Genomic DNA, 16,482 nt, shown 5'->3' on the forward strand with positions numbered 1-16,482 from the left:
ATATTATATTTTAACGGGCACATCCTTGATTACTAAGGAGATGAGCAGTTTCTAATCCACTGTTACTGTCTCCTCTAAAAAGAATCCTTTTGTGTCAGTTATTAATTTCTTTTTCTATTGGGCTTTAGTCATTTTCTTACCGATTTATAGAAATTATTTTCCTAATTTTTTCAGTTATATTTATTTATTAATCATTTCCTAATTTTGTCTTATTTTTATTTATGTTATTATATCTTATGGTCAGAAATATATTTTTAATAATTGTCTTTTGCCATTATATTTAGTGCCTTTTCTGTCTTGTTTAAGAAATCCCACCCCATCCTCTAAATAATTAATAGGTTAACTAATGAACTAAATAAATTAATTTTTGTCTTCTAAAACATTATAGATTAGCTTTTTTATATTGTGCCTTAATTCACCGGGAGATGATTTTTGCATATTTTGTTTTAGGAATCCAAATTTGCTTTGCCCCAGTAGGAATAATCAATATTCTATCATCATTCATTTACTATGCTAAACTTTCCATATAAATACTCAAGCCATCTCCTCATTTAAAAATATTTACAACAATTTATATACAAACTAAATTTCCACAGGTACATGGATCTGCTGCTGGTTGCTCCATTTTGGTCTTTGTTTCATTTATTAACTGTACACAAATATCAAACTGTCTTAAATTATGTAACTGTATAACATATTAATATTTCATATGAAATCCCTCCCAACCCAAACGTCTTTGTCTTCAGAAATCTATCAATTGTCCTGGGCCCATTGTTCTGCACAAATTCTGGAAACATACAGAGTACCTAAAAGATCTTATTGAGATTTTGATATACATGTTCTTAATATACAGAAAAACTTGGTAGATTTTATCTACTCCTAGCTATATAAATGCTGTATCACTTGACATATGTAACTATTTTATATGGTATTTTCATGATGTTTTATATTATTCTTTACAAATAGTTTGCCTATCTTCTGCACATTAAAGATTTTATACATTTTCTGATATTATAAAGTGACCTTTTGATAATGTAATTTTCACTGAAGAATAATACTGAGTGACTTCTCTTTAAAAGTGAGCAAGAAATGGGAACTTCAGCTCTTTGGGTGCAAGGAACTGAATTCTTCACCCATGGGAACTTGCAAGGGGCCCCAGACTTCACATGAGCCCAGACGCCAAGTTTTCCCTTCACTGCAGCCCATATGACCTTGATGGGCCAGAAGCCCCATCTACACACTGCATTGTGGTTCGAATATAGGCTTTCCCTTCAAAGTCATGATGCCCGGAGTGCTTAGTAATTGTCTTCAGGAATGGAAGAATCCATAATGCATTGTTAGGTTCAGGGGACATCTTGACAGTGGGTCGGCTAGAAAAGCCTCTTTGGCTGGGTGGCTTGGGTGCTGCCCATTGCCAAGTGACATTCTGTCCACCTCAGGGCTGTGTCTGCAGAACACCAGCACCAGATGAAGCCCCCAACAGTGGACTGGAGCTGTGAACCCAAACGAACCTCTTCTCTTTATAACTGAGTTTGTGCTACTGTGACAGTGGCAACAGAAAGTGGACTAAGATAACCTCTGGCCCATAGAAAATGTCAGATTTTTTAAAAGGATGTTATTTAAACCATTAGATTTATGGCAATTAGATAGTAACAGAAGATTACTACATCCTCTCATATCCCTTCTAGTTAATTCCCTAATTCTAGAGGCTGTTTTGTTTTTAGTGATCATATCTTAGCTTTGTATGCTTCTAATTTAAGTTGTATCACATATGTGAAGAAAATATTTTGCCTGAAATTTTTCACTCACATAATTTAATTTTTTTAAGTTTGAGTTTTTAAACTTGGTTTTTTTGTACTGTACGGTGTCTGATATTTACACTCCTTGTGTGGAGTTGGTATGTGTATAAAACATCTGAATTCCTTTTCCATCCCCTTTCTCTTTTGCCCAGCCCTTGATCCCCTTGGTGTTTTGTTTTGTACAAGTTTGTAGTATGTAACATTTGCATTCCTTGTGAGGAGCCATGCATGTTTTTGGTGTGCATCAGTAGTTTGCTCTTTTTCTTGGTAAGTAGTCTATTTTTGATTATTCACCGGGTTTTGACATTTGCATTTTTTTTTCCATTGGGGGTATTCTGAACAAAGCTTTATTTTGAACACTGATGCTTATAAATCTAATGTGGTTACTTGTTTTATTTTCCCAGGGAAAAGAACTAGAGTAGAATAGCTGAGTCACAGGTAAGGTACATGTATATAAGAAATTGGCAAATTATTTTTAAGGGGTCCTGTCACTTTTCATTCCTACCAGGAATACATGAGCATACCAGTTCCTCTGCCTCTTGCCTACATTTATTATTGCCAGTTTTGATAGATTCTGGAGAAAAACCACCAGCATTTGAACCTCAGCACTGCTGCTTAAAACTGTGTTATTGGGAAAGTTACTTGTAGTCAGTCTTCTCCTTTGTAAATTGAGGATAGTACAAGTACCTAATCTAAAGGTTTGTTTTGATGAATAAATGAGCTCATGTCTGTAAAGTTCTTAGAATTAGCCTTCACATTTGCTATTAAATACATAAAAGGTATCTTATTATAGGATTTTTGTGTTTGTAATCATAAAAATGACTGGTCTATAATTTTTTTGTACTCAACTTTTAGTTTTATTGGTGTCATAATTTCCACTGGTATGTATTCTCACTTTTTAAATATGCTGCTAAATTTTGTTAAATATTATAACTGTCTATACCTTAAATATTCAGAAAAGCCCACCAATACAGTTGAGTGAGACAATTTTATTTTAGAATGATTTTTAACTCATTGTATTTTCTATTTCATTTCACCTAAGTTGTAGTAAATTATGTTTTCTCAGTAATTTATCAATATTATATAATGATTCATATTTACTAGCTAATTGTCTTTCAACAATTCTTTGTTTTTTTGCATCTCAAGTATTAACTCAATTTATTTCCTTATGTTTGCAATTCCTTTTTCCATTTTTAAAGTTAATCTTGCAACCATCCTGTCCATTCATGCTTTCAAAGATTCAGTTTTTAACTTTGTTGATATGTTTCATTGTATATTTATTTTCCTTATCATTTACCATCTCATTTGCTTTTATTCATTCTTGGCAAGGCAATTCTCTTCTTTTTTAACTTTTGAGTTAATTTTATTCTTAATTATCAGCCTTTCTTTTAAAATGTTAATGCTTAAATCTAGGGGCTACCATCCCTATATACCAAAGTTAGCATACCAAAGTTTTTCATATGTAATGTTTTTATTAAAAGTAGTTCTATCTTTTTTTTTTTGTCAGTTTCTGCTCTAGAGTCTCAAATCATAACTTTCATTTTGCTCACCATCTCTATGGTCATCTGGGAAATTATTTCTGTTTTGAACTTTTCTAGAGCCTGATTGATCTGTTTTGTTATTTTCTGTGCTTTGAGTTCAGGGTGTCCTGGTGGTTGACTATTGGCCTTTTCATCCTCATTTGCCCTACTGTTTGCCATTGGTGAACTGGAAGTCTGTCTTTGTGTCTTGCTTAAGTGTTTTCTCATTTTTACTTTTGTTGTCGGACTGTCCTTGGTTTAATCTCTAGGTTATCACCCAAATTTTCCTGATATAGTTGTGCCCTCGCATCTGGGTCTCTAACAACCCACAGACATTCTCATCTTCATAACATCAGAGAAAACAGCTCATAAAATCAACCACAATCCTTTATCCCAACTGATACAATTAGCAACACATTATGATCAAGCACAACTTGGAAACTGACCACCTGTGGTAGTCACTAGTCTATCACCCTTAAACCATTTGAATTAAATAGAAATCAAGAAGCAGTCCAGAACATGTCTGCAGTGAACAAACTTTTCAGTATAGTATATTTACCATTTAATGGCTCAGACAGAGCTAGGACTCAAGACCCCTGATCTCAGTTAGCTGATGGCTGAACCCCGTGATGCAGACTGACCTTGGGCTGCAAGGCCCAGATTGAGTTCCCCAACCTTCTGAACGGTTGAACTCCACATTGTGCTACTACAGGTTTCCTACGCCCCTTCTTTAAAGATGTTCAAAGTTGGGAACTCAGAAAAATACCCTTTATGACCATCTCTGCCTCTGCAGAGTGGGTCCAAAGACTGGCACAATCAGGAGGTCTGAGAGTGTGTGTGGGGGAGTTATGGGAGTTCAGGGGCACCCACGCGGCTACCTTCCTGGTGCTGGAGCGATGGCGGCTCTGGGCAGGAGAAGGCATGGCTCTCCGCGCGGTGGATCAGGGCCCAGGGTACCTTCCTGGTGCGACCATGATAGAAGCCATGAAGTCCCAGTATAAGAAAGAAATGGAAAAAATAAACATCCAACATAGGAAAGAAATGGAATCCATAAAACAGATTCAAACAGATATCCAGGAGATTAAACACTCCATTGAAAGTGTACATAACAGAATAAAAGAATGTGAAGATAGACTCTCAGATAAAGAAGGTAAGATTGCAGTCAGTGACTGTGAAAAGAGAGGTCTCTTAAAAACAGTAGGGGATCATGGGAAATCAATCCAACAACTCCTACATGATGCAAAGAAGAATAACATAAGACTAATAGCAATCCATGAAGTAGCAGGAAAAAATACAAATGACTTAAAAACCTGTTCACAGAATTAATGACAGAAAACATCCCAAACAGAGGGGAACAATTTGACATTCAGATAAGTGAGTCATATAGTACAACAATTAGCCACAATCAAAAAAAAATCTACACCTAGACATATAATAATCAAGATCCCAGAAATCCAACAGAAGAAAAAAATACTACAAGCAGTTAGAGAAAAGAAACAAATCACATGCAAAGGAAAGACCATCAGAATCACAGCACACTTTTCAACACAAACCCTTAAGGCAAGGAGAGCCTGGAGTGAGATATTTCAAGTACTAAAAGAGAACAACCTCCAACCTAGACTGATGTATCCTGCAAAACTCTCTTTCAAAATGGATGGGAAAATAAGATACTTCCATGACAAAGAACACGTGAGAAACTACATGAATACCAAACCAGCACTACAAGCAATTCTAAACAAGATCCTAGAAAAAGACAATGAAGGCAACAACACCATGAGACCCAACAGAGTAAATCAAATAGGCAAGGCAAGAAACTAAAAGGAGAAAGTGAAAAAGTAAAGAGTAAACAAAAGGCCAATAACATGACAATAATAAGTCAGTACATATCAGTTATAACCATCAATGTCAATAGCCTCAACTCACCAATCAAGAGAAATAGACTGGCAAAATGGAATAAGAAGCAAAATCCAACAATATGTTTTATAGAAGAAACACACCTAGTGCAAAAAGAAGCCCATAGACTGAAAGTGAAAGGATGGAAAACAATTCTCCATGTGACAGGAGCCCAGAAGAAAGCAGGAATAGCAATCTTATTTGCAGACAAAGCAAATTTCAAGCCACAACTGATTCTAGTATTATTGATGTAGGACGGTACTATATCATATCTCTGTGAATGTAAAATATCTTGTACCTGCTTTATGATATGTAGTAGTGACTGTGCTTTATCAGAGCTATTTTCAAAGCTATTACTCTAGAATGTTCTCTTTCCAGATGTTGATTAAGATGCTAATTTAAAAAAATGGTGCCAGGTACCACAACAGCAACAGAACTTTGCTGTTATCTGGATATTATTCTTTTCTTTGTTTTTTTGTTTTTGTTTTTTTAATGGAATGTGCTGAATGTCTATAATTTTGTTCAGATGACTGCAGAACCTGGAGAAGCTGTTGCTGCTATTGATGCATAACATACTGCTATTATTGGTCTTTTTATATAAATATAAATATGTATGTATACACACACACACACACACACACACACACATATATAATTTGAATTTTTGGAAACTTTAACTGTGCTGTCAACTTTGGAAAAAATTATCCCAATTTACTGTGTTGAGTTGGCATTGTACAGAAATTGACAGACATATTGGTCTAGAAATGTTAAATTTTTAATTTTTTTTTCCATTTGTACAGGGGTAATGCACTGCATTAAATATGTAAGGTCATATCTATGCGGGTTTGATTACATAAATTAATAAAGTATTCTCTAAATAATGAAAAAAAGAATAAGATAAGACTACAAGAGCATGAAGCAATTTAAATATGTTCAGGGACCATTTTCATCTTCAGAATTAAGGATTATACTAATCTTACATCATTGCCTTTTCTCTTTTACTTTCCTTTTTAGTATTATTTTAGGATTCCCTATTTTTAATGTTCATACAGAGATTTCTTTAACCGAAATACCGAATAGTTTCTCTGGTGTGAAACACTATAATTGTACACAGGATCCTAATGAGATAATAATGTGAAATAGGAAGTAAAGGGCTAAAGGTGTAGGGAAAGTGGGAAGGGTGGGGGAAAGGTAATAAGGGAGAGGAAAAAATATGAGAAATTGAAGAAATGGAAATAAAGTGTTTGTAAATGGGGAGGGGAGGAGGGTATGAAAGGAGGGCAGGGACAAGGGGAAAAATGAGAATCAAGATCTATCACATAAAGGTACAGGATCCCAATAATGACTGTAACTGTATTGTATACCTAGATTGTACCAATAAACTCAATAAAAAGAAAAAAATGTAGTTCTAAATACTCATTTCTGCTGTTGTTTATTTTTATATGAATTTCACATGCACATGTTTTCTAAAATTTCAAAAAAGTCATCTTTTCTGGTGATCATTTTCTTAATGAATTTTATCAAATGATTTTGTCATGTTTAACAAAGTGACATCTCCTGTCTCTATTTCAGTAACTGTAGAGTTATATTGGTGAATGTCAGTTTCTTGGGACATTTATTAGGAATGATTCTTAGATTATGCTCAATTTTCCTAAATATGCTGTATATGTCTGAAAAAGTGCCTTCTCTATTCACTGAGTGCAATATTGTTTAGGTCCGTTTGTTGACCTTGCTTATCTAACTCCTCAAAAATCATATGCTTTTATGGTTTCATTGTCTGCTAGAACAATCAATTGAAGATTAATCTTCTTAATAACTTCAGATCAGTTACGTTTTAATCTGGTGCCAAGTCAATATTTATGAAAATTTATAACAATTGAATTCAGTTTCTAACTAGAAACATTTTGCTTTATACAGTTTGAGACTGTGATTAGTTGCACACAGTCTTATCTCCCTGGTGTTAAGTCTGTCCTTTATATATGAAGATCTCTGTCATTAGGAAAATATTTACATTTTACATTTCTCATTTTTGTGTTATTCATAAAATTACAACATTTTCCTCTGGTTAGTATTTGATTCTTATAATTTTTCTACATTTTACCTTCAACCATTTTATATTTTTATATTTTATATTTTATTTCTTAGTAAATGCTACTTAACTCAATTGAAAAATCTGACTTCTTTTAAGTGAAAAGGTTAATCCATTTACATTATTACTGTTCTTATTTTTTATTATCATTTTCTCAGTTTATCTACTTGATTATTGTGTTTTTCATTTTGTCTTTCTATAATTGAGGATGGTCTTCTGAGTGGTGTCATTTTCTTATTCTATTAACTCTTTGTTGAAAACTAACACATTTTGGGGCACTACTTTTTGGACAACTTCTAAGTTCTTACCAAAAATCTTTACTTTTCTGAGCAGATGAGCTAACTGTATATATAGTTAACTTACCCACTGAGTTTATAAACAGAAATATTGTCTTGATGCACAGAAATTCTTTCTGATCATTCTTCAAATTTCCTTATAAATTCCTGGTTTTGGTAATATAGTTAATCTATTAAATTCTACTAGTGATATTTAACCTTTTCGTTGTCTTCCAGTTTAAATGCTGTGAATTTGATGCTATTTCCTGTATGTTTTGCTGGCCCATGCACATGTAGATTACTTCTTTGCTTTATAACTCTTAAATATGAACTTCTATCCCTTGGAACTTATTCGGTAAGCTCTTTGATGCCTGGTCTCCTTCTATGTCTTCTACAGAGGAACTGAGTTGTTTTCTCCTTATTCCAGGAAGCACCACCAGTCTGGGGTCACTGTATTTGAGTTAACTTGAATCTGTGCTACTGTTTTACATGAAGAAAGTTTTATTGTGATGTCTCCGAGGAAATTTTTCATGCTTCCAGCAACAAGATTGAGAGAGGCAAGATTCCTTGCTGGCCCTTCTGTGGGGGACCCTGTCTCTGAGAATTTTACCCCATTGGGTCGCCAGCTTTTTGTAGCTGAGTTCCATCAGACTTCATTTTTGTGTCTGCCTCTAGGTTGTATGTTCACACATGCTGTAGACACAGAAACTCAAGGTCACTATGGTTTGGCAGACATAATCAGAGTGGCTTAAGCACTGGTTTGTATACCAGAGTTTTTGCTTTCACTTCAGTTTTTGTTCCTTGGTTTCTTTTTCTTTTTTGCCACCAATGTTTCTTATTAAAATTAAAATTTTAGTTTAAAAATTTTTCCAGATTATTAGTCATTTCCTCCAGCTGTTTAGGGTATCCAATATGCCGCAGTACTAGAAGTGGAAGATGGTTAAATTTAATATTGTATGGCCTATCCCCTTTCTTGGTCTCTCCTACAGCTTCCTAGAGTTAGGCTACAACCATTTCTCAACTGGATGATGGTTTCTCCCTCCTTCACTCTGTGGCCACATTCTCCTTGTGTTTGGTGTGAAATCCAAATCCCTGGTAGCAAGAGAGAAGTGACAATGGATGAAATATGATTAAAAATGAAGACTGTCATACATGAGTATAGCCAATTTAAGAACACTCTTTCATGGTGTATCTTGCTAGATGTAAGGCTGTGATTTATCTTATTTTAATTTTTATTTTAAAAGCATAGATTCAGACTTTGCATTTGAGGGGAACAAAAACAAATTTCTCAAGTTTATCATTTGGATTTTAAAGCACATCAAATTATATGCTCAGTATAAAAAGATCTTTGACAGAAAGTTTCAAGTACTTAAGAATGCACAAGGCTTCTTGTTGATGAATAGAAAGAACAGAAAGATGGATATATGCATCGTTTAAGAAGTTTTCCTGAATAATAATTTTATTCCAGATGGATAATGATATGTTGCCTTCATTGGTCAGTACTAATCATTAGGTTATTATTATTAACACTTTGTTTCATTTTCTAACACCTACAATGTGGAGATGTGGAGAGAACTAGGTCTTCCTTTTCACCAAGAATGTTTAAAGCTTATTTTACCAATATGATTGTGTTTTTAAACCCATGTTAGCAGTTTCTCAGCTCATTTACTTTAAAATTCAAAACTGAAAGTCTTTACTGGTAAGTAGGAATACAAATAAATGGTGAATTAGATAATATCCACATTGTTTCTTTGTTGTTTGTGGTTCCCATGGAAGGCATGCTATGTACTCACATGCTATCCTTAATAAGTGATCTAAGAGAAAAGGTGGCTGGCATTTAAATTCCTAGGCAGAAACAGGGACATTTGACAATAAGATAGCAATATGTCTAATAGATTGGCAAAGTTTCATTTAGCAAACCTCTTTAGATAGAGCAAAGCAGGTATTATGAAGAATATCATCACGGCTATAAACAGATGAAGAAACACAGATATTAAAGAAACAGTGTTGATACAGTTGCTTCAGGGAAATAATATGCAGTCACTAATTCCTTGCCAGAGGCCTGAAATCAGCAACTACACAATTAGGAGATGCTAAACTCAGGTGAGATACAAACTACCTTTAGGGTAAAGGATGTGTTAAGTGTCAGGATAGATGGCTGACTTCACAATGCTATGGCTTTATTAAGTATCTTGACTCTGGAATTGTTCATGCCCTATAATCCATTTATGGTTAAAACTGGGCTACTTTACCTCAAAATATAAGAGCTTTATTAATTCTATAGTCTTAATAATAATTATTTCCTGTGTCCTAGATATCAAATAAAATAGATACATAGTGTTGTTGACTTCTTAGACCAGCACCATCTAACAGATTTAGAATGCAAGTCAAAAGTGCAAATCACAAAGGTAATATGCACAAAAAAATCAAACTTCGGTGATTTAAAAATTTCTACTACTACATTTTAAAAATGAAAAGAAACAGAAGAAATTAATTTTAATAATGTATTTTATTTTATACTGTGTCCAAAATATTAAAACCTGTATTAGCTTTCCAGGGACATAAAGCTTTGCTGGGACAAAATACCTGATATACACACCTTAAAAGAGGAAAGGTTTATTTTGGCTCATGGTTTCAGAGTTTCAGTCCATGGTTGGCTTGGCTCCAAGACAGAAATATCATGGTGAAGGGGCAGAGAGCAAAGAAAGAACCTGAGAGAAAGGAGCCAGGGACCAGACATAGTCCCCAAATTCATGCCTGAACGAGCCACCCAGATATTCTCAGGAGTGATATTTACTAATCTCCTAGGCAATTCTCAAGCTAGTCAAGTTGAAAATCAAGATCATCACAAAACCTCATTATACAATCAATTTAAAAATTATTCATCAGATATTTTACATTCTATTTTCATATTAAGCCTCCAAACTCTTGTGCATATTTTATACTTATAATACAATTCAATTGGTATCAGGCTCATTTCAAGGGCTCAATAGCTACATGCAGCGCTAGCAGCTACTATACTGACAGCAGTGTTCTAGGGGAAAAAACTTAAGAAGCACACACCATAAGCTCACTGAGATTGAGGTCACCTCGCCTTACTGTATCTGTGATAATAGAAGGTTGAGAATATGCTTAGCTTTTATATTAATCCTGGGAAACTTAAATATTGAACATTAAATATCCATTGAACAAATAATAATTTTTTCTTGCTTATGTTCTGTGTATTGCTCTTGGTTGGTGCTAGGGTGAGTGTCATAGAGCATCCTCATGATGCTTACATTATGATAAGAGAGATGGACAAATAAATATTCGCTGAATATGTTGTTAGAAACTCTTGTGTTTCCTTCCCTAGACTGAAGACACTGATTCTCACCTAGAAGCTCCAAAGGCAGTGATTTAGAACTGGCAGCATATTTAGAACTCCCTGGGAATTTTTTAAAGACACAAAAGCCTGTACGCCCTCTTCAGAAATTTTAAATTGCTTTGGCTTCTACTTATCCATGTAGTTTTAATGTGCTACCTAGGTTATTTTAGGGGCTATTCAAGGACATGGTCATGAGCAATAGCATCAAGTCACCACTGGTGGTAGTCCTTTTCCAACCTTTGCTCATCATAGAAGGTTCAGCTTTGGCTTTGTCCAAGATATAACATCTCAAGAGTTTTGCCCAAGTTCCTTAGATCATTTTGGCTCACCTGAGAGATCATATAGCATGTAGCTCCTAGCAAACGTTCTGTTAGGTCTGAAATTGGTAGGGAATGTGTCTCATGGTTCATGTATTTACTTTGATGTCGCACCAGTCTCGTGTGCTCATAGATGGGATCATGGAGGTGCTAGACTCATGGATGGATTGGTCCACTGATGAGTTTATAGCTCGATATGATGTTGAGAGGTGTAGCCTGAGGAGAGGAGGTGGGTCGCTGGCAGTGTGTGTCCTGGAAGGGCCTACCTCTCTCTCTCTCTCTCTCTCTCTCTCTCTCTGATTCTCACAGGCAACTCTATAGGCAAGCCTCCTCTGTCATAACACCCTACCTTGGAGCCAGCCCACTATGGACTGAAACTTCTACAAACTGTGAGCCAAAATGTATCTTTCCTCCTTTAGATTTATGGGTGTCTGGTATTGTTTCTCAGCAATGAGAAAGCGATTAAGGTAGAATGGAAAAAAAAAATAGTTTCCTTAAACCCATTTTAGATTCACTGGCCAGAGCCCTGTAAAACTGGCAAAAGAAGAACAAGCAGAGGTTTATTAGCATGTGCATCACACAGACACATGGGAAAACTCAGAGGTGAGTAACCTCAATGTGTGGTTAGGGCTTGGGTTTGTCATATTTTAACAAAAGCACGGCAATTTTTTTAGAGAAGTGAGAAGACAGAGGAAAATAACTTCAAGCTTTTAGGTTTAGAAAAATTGTAGGAAGGCAAATATATGGAGGAAATTAATGAAAGATAAGTCCTTGCTAATGAAGCTTGTTGTATCGATGTCTTGGTGCCATCTCCAGGCTGACAATGATCTGAGGGCCTTGTGCTAATTAACTTCTGTCCATACTGGTATAAAGGGGGACGGATACCTTAACAGATTTATGCCTAGTTGCTAGGCAAATAGAGGCCGGACAGAGTGCTTTTCTTCTATTTGTGTCTTCGTAATTTTTATCAGCTCAAAATTACCTTATTCCAGGTGGCATATAAAGTGGCATATTTTGCTACTCCTCGAGTTTTTTATACATCTTAACCCCAAGACAGCTCTTAGTGATTGCTTAGACAAGCGCTTTCCCATGATCTGAACCGGCTTATCCCGAGTGAGGTTCAAGAGCATGCATTCTGAACAAACATCCCAGGGATTGCTGATGTTGCTCGACAGGGACCCCACTTGAGAACAATGGCTGTACAGAATGTTGGCCTGAATTTCTAAAATTTCTTGCAACTTAAATCTGCCTACCCCCAAATTCAGCGTAATGTTTATCCCACTGGAGTGAATCTGTTCAGTTATTTGCCCAAATCTCCTGGTCTATTCCATGTTACTGTACTTAGCATTTCTTTAGCCAGCTCCCCATTGAACTATACTTATGCTCTTGTAACTATGAGTCTGATCTTTTCAGTACCTGGGTCAGTGATGCCATTGTTGGCTTGCAGACAATCTTCACTGATCAACGAGCACATGGGAAATACATTCCAATCAAAATCTTTTATTAATTTATGTAGAGCTCAAGGCATGTTGCCATGCAATCTGAATAGGAGTGAGAACAACAGAAGATGAATAAGCAGAAATAATTGAAGCAAAGAATTTCTCAATTCAAAAGGACATAATAAATCAGATCTTGATTATTTACTTAGGGCAGTGCAGCTATTATCCCATTCAGGTAAATTATTTACAATTTGTGGTGGGTCTACATCAAATAAAGCAAGATTATTAGGTCTTGTTAGGATTAATTAGTTCCTATTTATGTCATCTTATACTTTATAGATAGTCTTCAATGTTCTGTGCTTGATATTCTTAAAGCCCAGCCCCTCTGCCTTTTACACTCGAGTTCTGCTCACCCAGAGCCCACTGTATCCCTTCTACCCTTCCGTGTTCTCTATAATATATGTGATAGACGCTGGCGAAGTGCTTGAAGTTTCCACTACCAGTGACACATCTCTGACATTATTGTGATCAGAAAGATGTAAAACCTAAGGGCTTATTCTTCCCAAATAAAAAGGTAAAATCATTCAAGGAAAGGACTATCACCTCCTATGGTTTGTTTTTTGTCCCCCCCTCCCTCCTGCTTAAAAAATGCTTTCAACAGCCATATTGCAAACAAAAGGACAAGAGAAGGGGAGTGAGAAGGTGCATAGGTCTTTAATGAGATCTTTGAGAAATAAATTTAGCACAAAACTGCCTATAATTACCTTTTTATTACATAAGAACAAAAATTCCCAATTAATTTATCACATTCCTTGTCAAATTCTTTATAAGCACCTAATCTAATACTGATACATATATATATATTTTTTAACTCCTAAACTACTCTTTAAACTACTAAACCACTACTGCTTTAAACGCCAGCATATCAATAACTTCAAATTCTCACATACTGGGATCACCAACTAACTATCTTGTCACTGGGGCAAAAGGGCAAACTGCTTTACTAAGCTGTGGCGTACGTACCTGGATATAGGAGCTACTATAATTTGGATCCTAATTGTCTCCCAAAGACCTATGTGTTAAACCCTTAGTCCCCAGCTTGGTGTTACTGAAGCCTGTTGGAAACTTTAAAAGGTGGGGCTTCATAGAAAGTCTCCTGGTCAATGGGGGAATGACCTTGAAGTAGATACTGAAACCCCAATTTTTTAGTCTTTCTTTTTATTGTTCCTGGCTATGAGATGAACAGACTTTCTCTGCTACACACTCACACTATGCAATGCTGCCCCACTACAGGCTCAAAACAATGGGGCCAACCAACCATGGACTGAAATCTCCAAAATTGTGAGCAAAAATAAATGTTTCCTCTTTTCATGTTCACCATCTCAACTATTTTGTTACAACCACAAAAAGCTGCCTAAAAGAGGAGCTGAAGGAAATGATTCCTTCTATCCACGGTCCTAATGATCAACACTTGTAATAGGAAAAGGTCCTGGAATCCCAGGAATAGTACGCCTGCGGTCCACTTGCTCACGGTGAGCTTTATTCTTTGGACAAATTCAACCTTCTCCCTCTCCTCACCTATATACTGTACCCATTTTTGACATGTGGAGGAAGAGTCTGTCGTACACTTCCGCAGATTTATCTCATCAGTGAACTCTGTACATTGGTGAAAAGCATTCTTAAAGGAGTTTTCTACAGTGAAATAGACACACATTGCCCCTAAATCTGCAGATACTAGATCTTTCTAAACAGACCAGCATAACAAAAGTAAAGGTTTTGCATAGACAAGAAACTTGCTGGTTAAATTATTAACCGAAAAGATCTTCATATACCAAAGAGAAAAAGTGTTATGTTTAATATTTTAAAACCTTTTAAATCCCTGCAGTAGTGAGCTATGGTACTTTAGTTGAGATTAGAGCCATGTAAACGTGCTAAGATAAAGCACTGTTGTCAAGACTGCTTTATGATTACAAATGCAACAATCAAAGAAACCCCATCTTATGATCTCCTACCTGCCAAATAATTTCTGAATTCCGGGATTTTACATTAAATGAAAATGACTATTAAAATCCACTGTGGTTTATGTTGATTTGGTCTCTGTAGTCTTAAACTGAGGAGTTCTGAAATTTCTGATGATTTCTTATTTTCATAATTTTGACTGCCTCTTAGCATTCCGAGCTTAAAAGCATGAATTCATTTTGGTTTTCACATTGCACATTTCTAAACAAAAAGAAGCAGATTCCTTATAACAAGAAAAAGCATTAGGAATTTACCTAGACACAAACATATTTTCAGTGGTTATCCAGGCTACATACAAAAACATTCCAATGGAAGCAAACAACTTTTGGTGGCATTCTTTACATTTTTGATTCCTTGCATTATTCTTGCAATTTCAATGATTTCATTATTAAGTCAAGATGAAGGCCTTGGCAGCAAAATCTCTTGAATGATGAACAAAGCAGGTTAATTAGAAGTGTTCTGACTTTTCTTAGGTTGCAAATTCTCATAAGTATGAGGAATGGAGTCTAAATCTCAATAATGCAAGAAGAAAAATAGCATTGTTTTTATACTCCCAGATGAATAAGCTAGACTGTAGAAAAGCTATCATTTATGGAAAATCTATAACAATGGTAGGATTTTTTTCCCAAAGAAAATTGGCCCAATGCCTTCTCCCCCCCATGAATATCTACTTCCTATTGCCACCCCTGCATCAGCAGCATTTCCATGTAACACTTTTTCTCCCCTCTTTTTTCCCTTTAGCAGTGAACTTCATCTTTTAGCCCTTGTCCAACTTTAGAACAGGAAGTGGAGTGTGTGTGTGTGTGTGTGTGTGTGTGTGTGTGTGTGTGTTCACAGCGATTTACAGTTCACCTATAGTGATCATCATGGACATTTTTACTTCCCAGATCACTTCTGGCATATTGTAAGTCAGCTCCTTCCTCCACTGGGGAACACACTCTCAGGATAAATTGCTTGCCATCAGTTGCTATGTGGACGGCAAATTCATACTAATTTTACTCTTAGCTTACCCAAAGAATTATTAGACTTTTAAAACCACAGAAAATAAATCATACAATAGAGGCCAAAGGCAAATAGACTATGATTTTGGTGGAAAGAATGTAGCTGTATGGTGTTAAAGTATTCTAATTTCTGCTTCTCTCGATGATAACTGAGTGTGGAGTCTATACCCTTAAATATTTATTATTCCGAAAGCACATGTCAGACAGACAGTATTTATCTGGGTCACTGAGCTCCATTGGTGTGGTGCTAATAAAGCTAAAAGCATGGGATCCTTCCCCATAGAAATCGGGAAAATTGACTCCGAGAGAAAAATAAACCTATTCTGAATTCACAAGCTGTACCCCTAAACCTGGCCAGACATCTTGCAAATGCATGATGTGGGTAACAAGTGGAGCGGATTTCCCACCTCGGAGTAAATCCAAAGCAAATGTTGCAGTGTTAACTCAAAGCTGAGGTCCTTCAGGAAGCAATCTGAGATTAGGACTATTTAGGAATACTGGAAGTCCTGTGCTAGATAAAAAATAAGTGCATTCATGCATGCCAATGCTACTTCCTACAGAAAAATTCTAAGATAATGTTTTCAATGCTGATGCACAAAGCACTTGTTTTAGAGAACTGGCACTAAGTTTTTGATGATTTTCCACTATTTTAGGGTTCTTGTTACATGGGGCTCTATTTCTTGGCCATGTAGGAATATCAAGTACAGAGATACCTTTGTGGTCAAAGAGTCCTGAGCTCAAATCCTTCCTTCATTGTTCTTGCACA

The 16,482-nt window shown here is 35.8% G+C and overlaps 1 protein-coding gene across 2 annotated transcripts in view; it reads right to left on the minus strand.

Annotated features, from left to right (window-relative positions):
• The window catches only part of Iqcm (IQ motif containing M), a 503,902-nt gene that overhangs the window by 18,611 nt on the left and 468,809 nt on the right, over positions 1-16,482 (minus strand). The window contains exon 15 of one of the 2 annotated variants that reach the window (XM_010632731.1): positions 12,760-12,798. The exons of the other annotated variant lie outside the window; for it this stretch is intronic. The gene's annotated coding sequence lies outside the window, so the exon portion shown is untranslated. Of the gene's footprint in view, positions 1-12,759; positions 12,799-16,482 lie in introns of those variants that run through there. 2 annotated transcript variants of the gene reach the window in all.

This window comes from Fukomys damarensis, unplaced genomic scaffold, assembly GCF_012274545.1.
Source record: "Fukomys damarensis isolate Sample0158 unplaced genomic scaffold, DMR_v1.0_HiC HiC_scaffold_38, whole genome shotgun sequence".
Classification (NCBI taxonomy): Eukaryota; Metazoa; Chordata; class Mammalia; order Rodentia; family Bathyergidae; genus Fukomys; species Fukomys damarensis.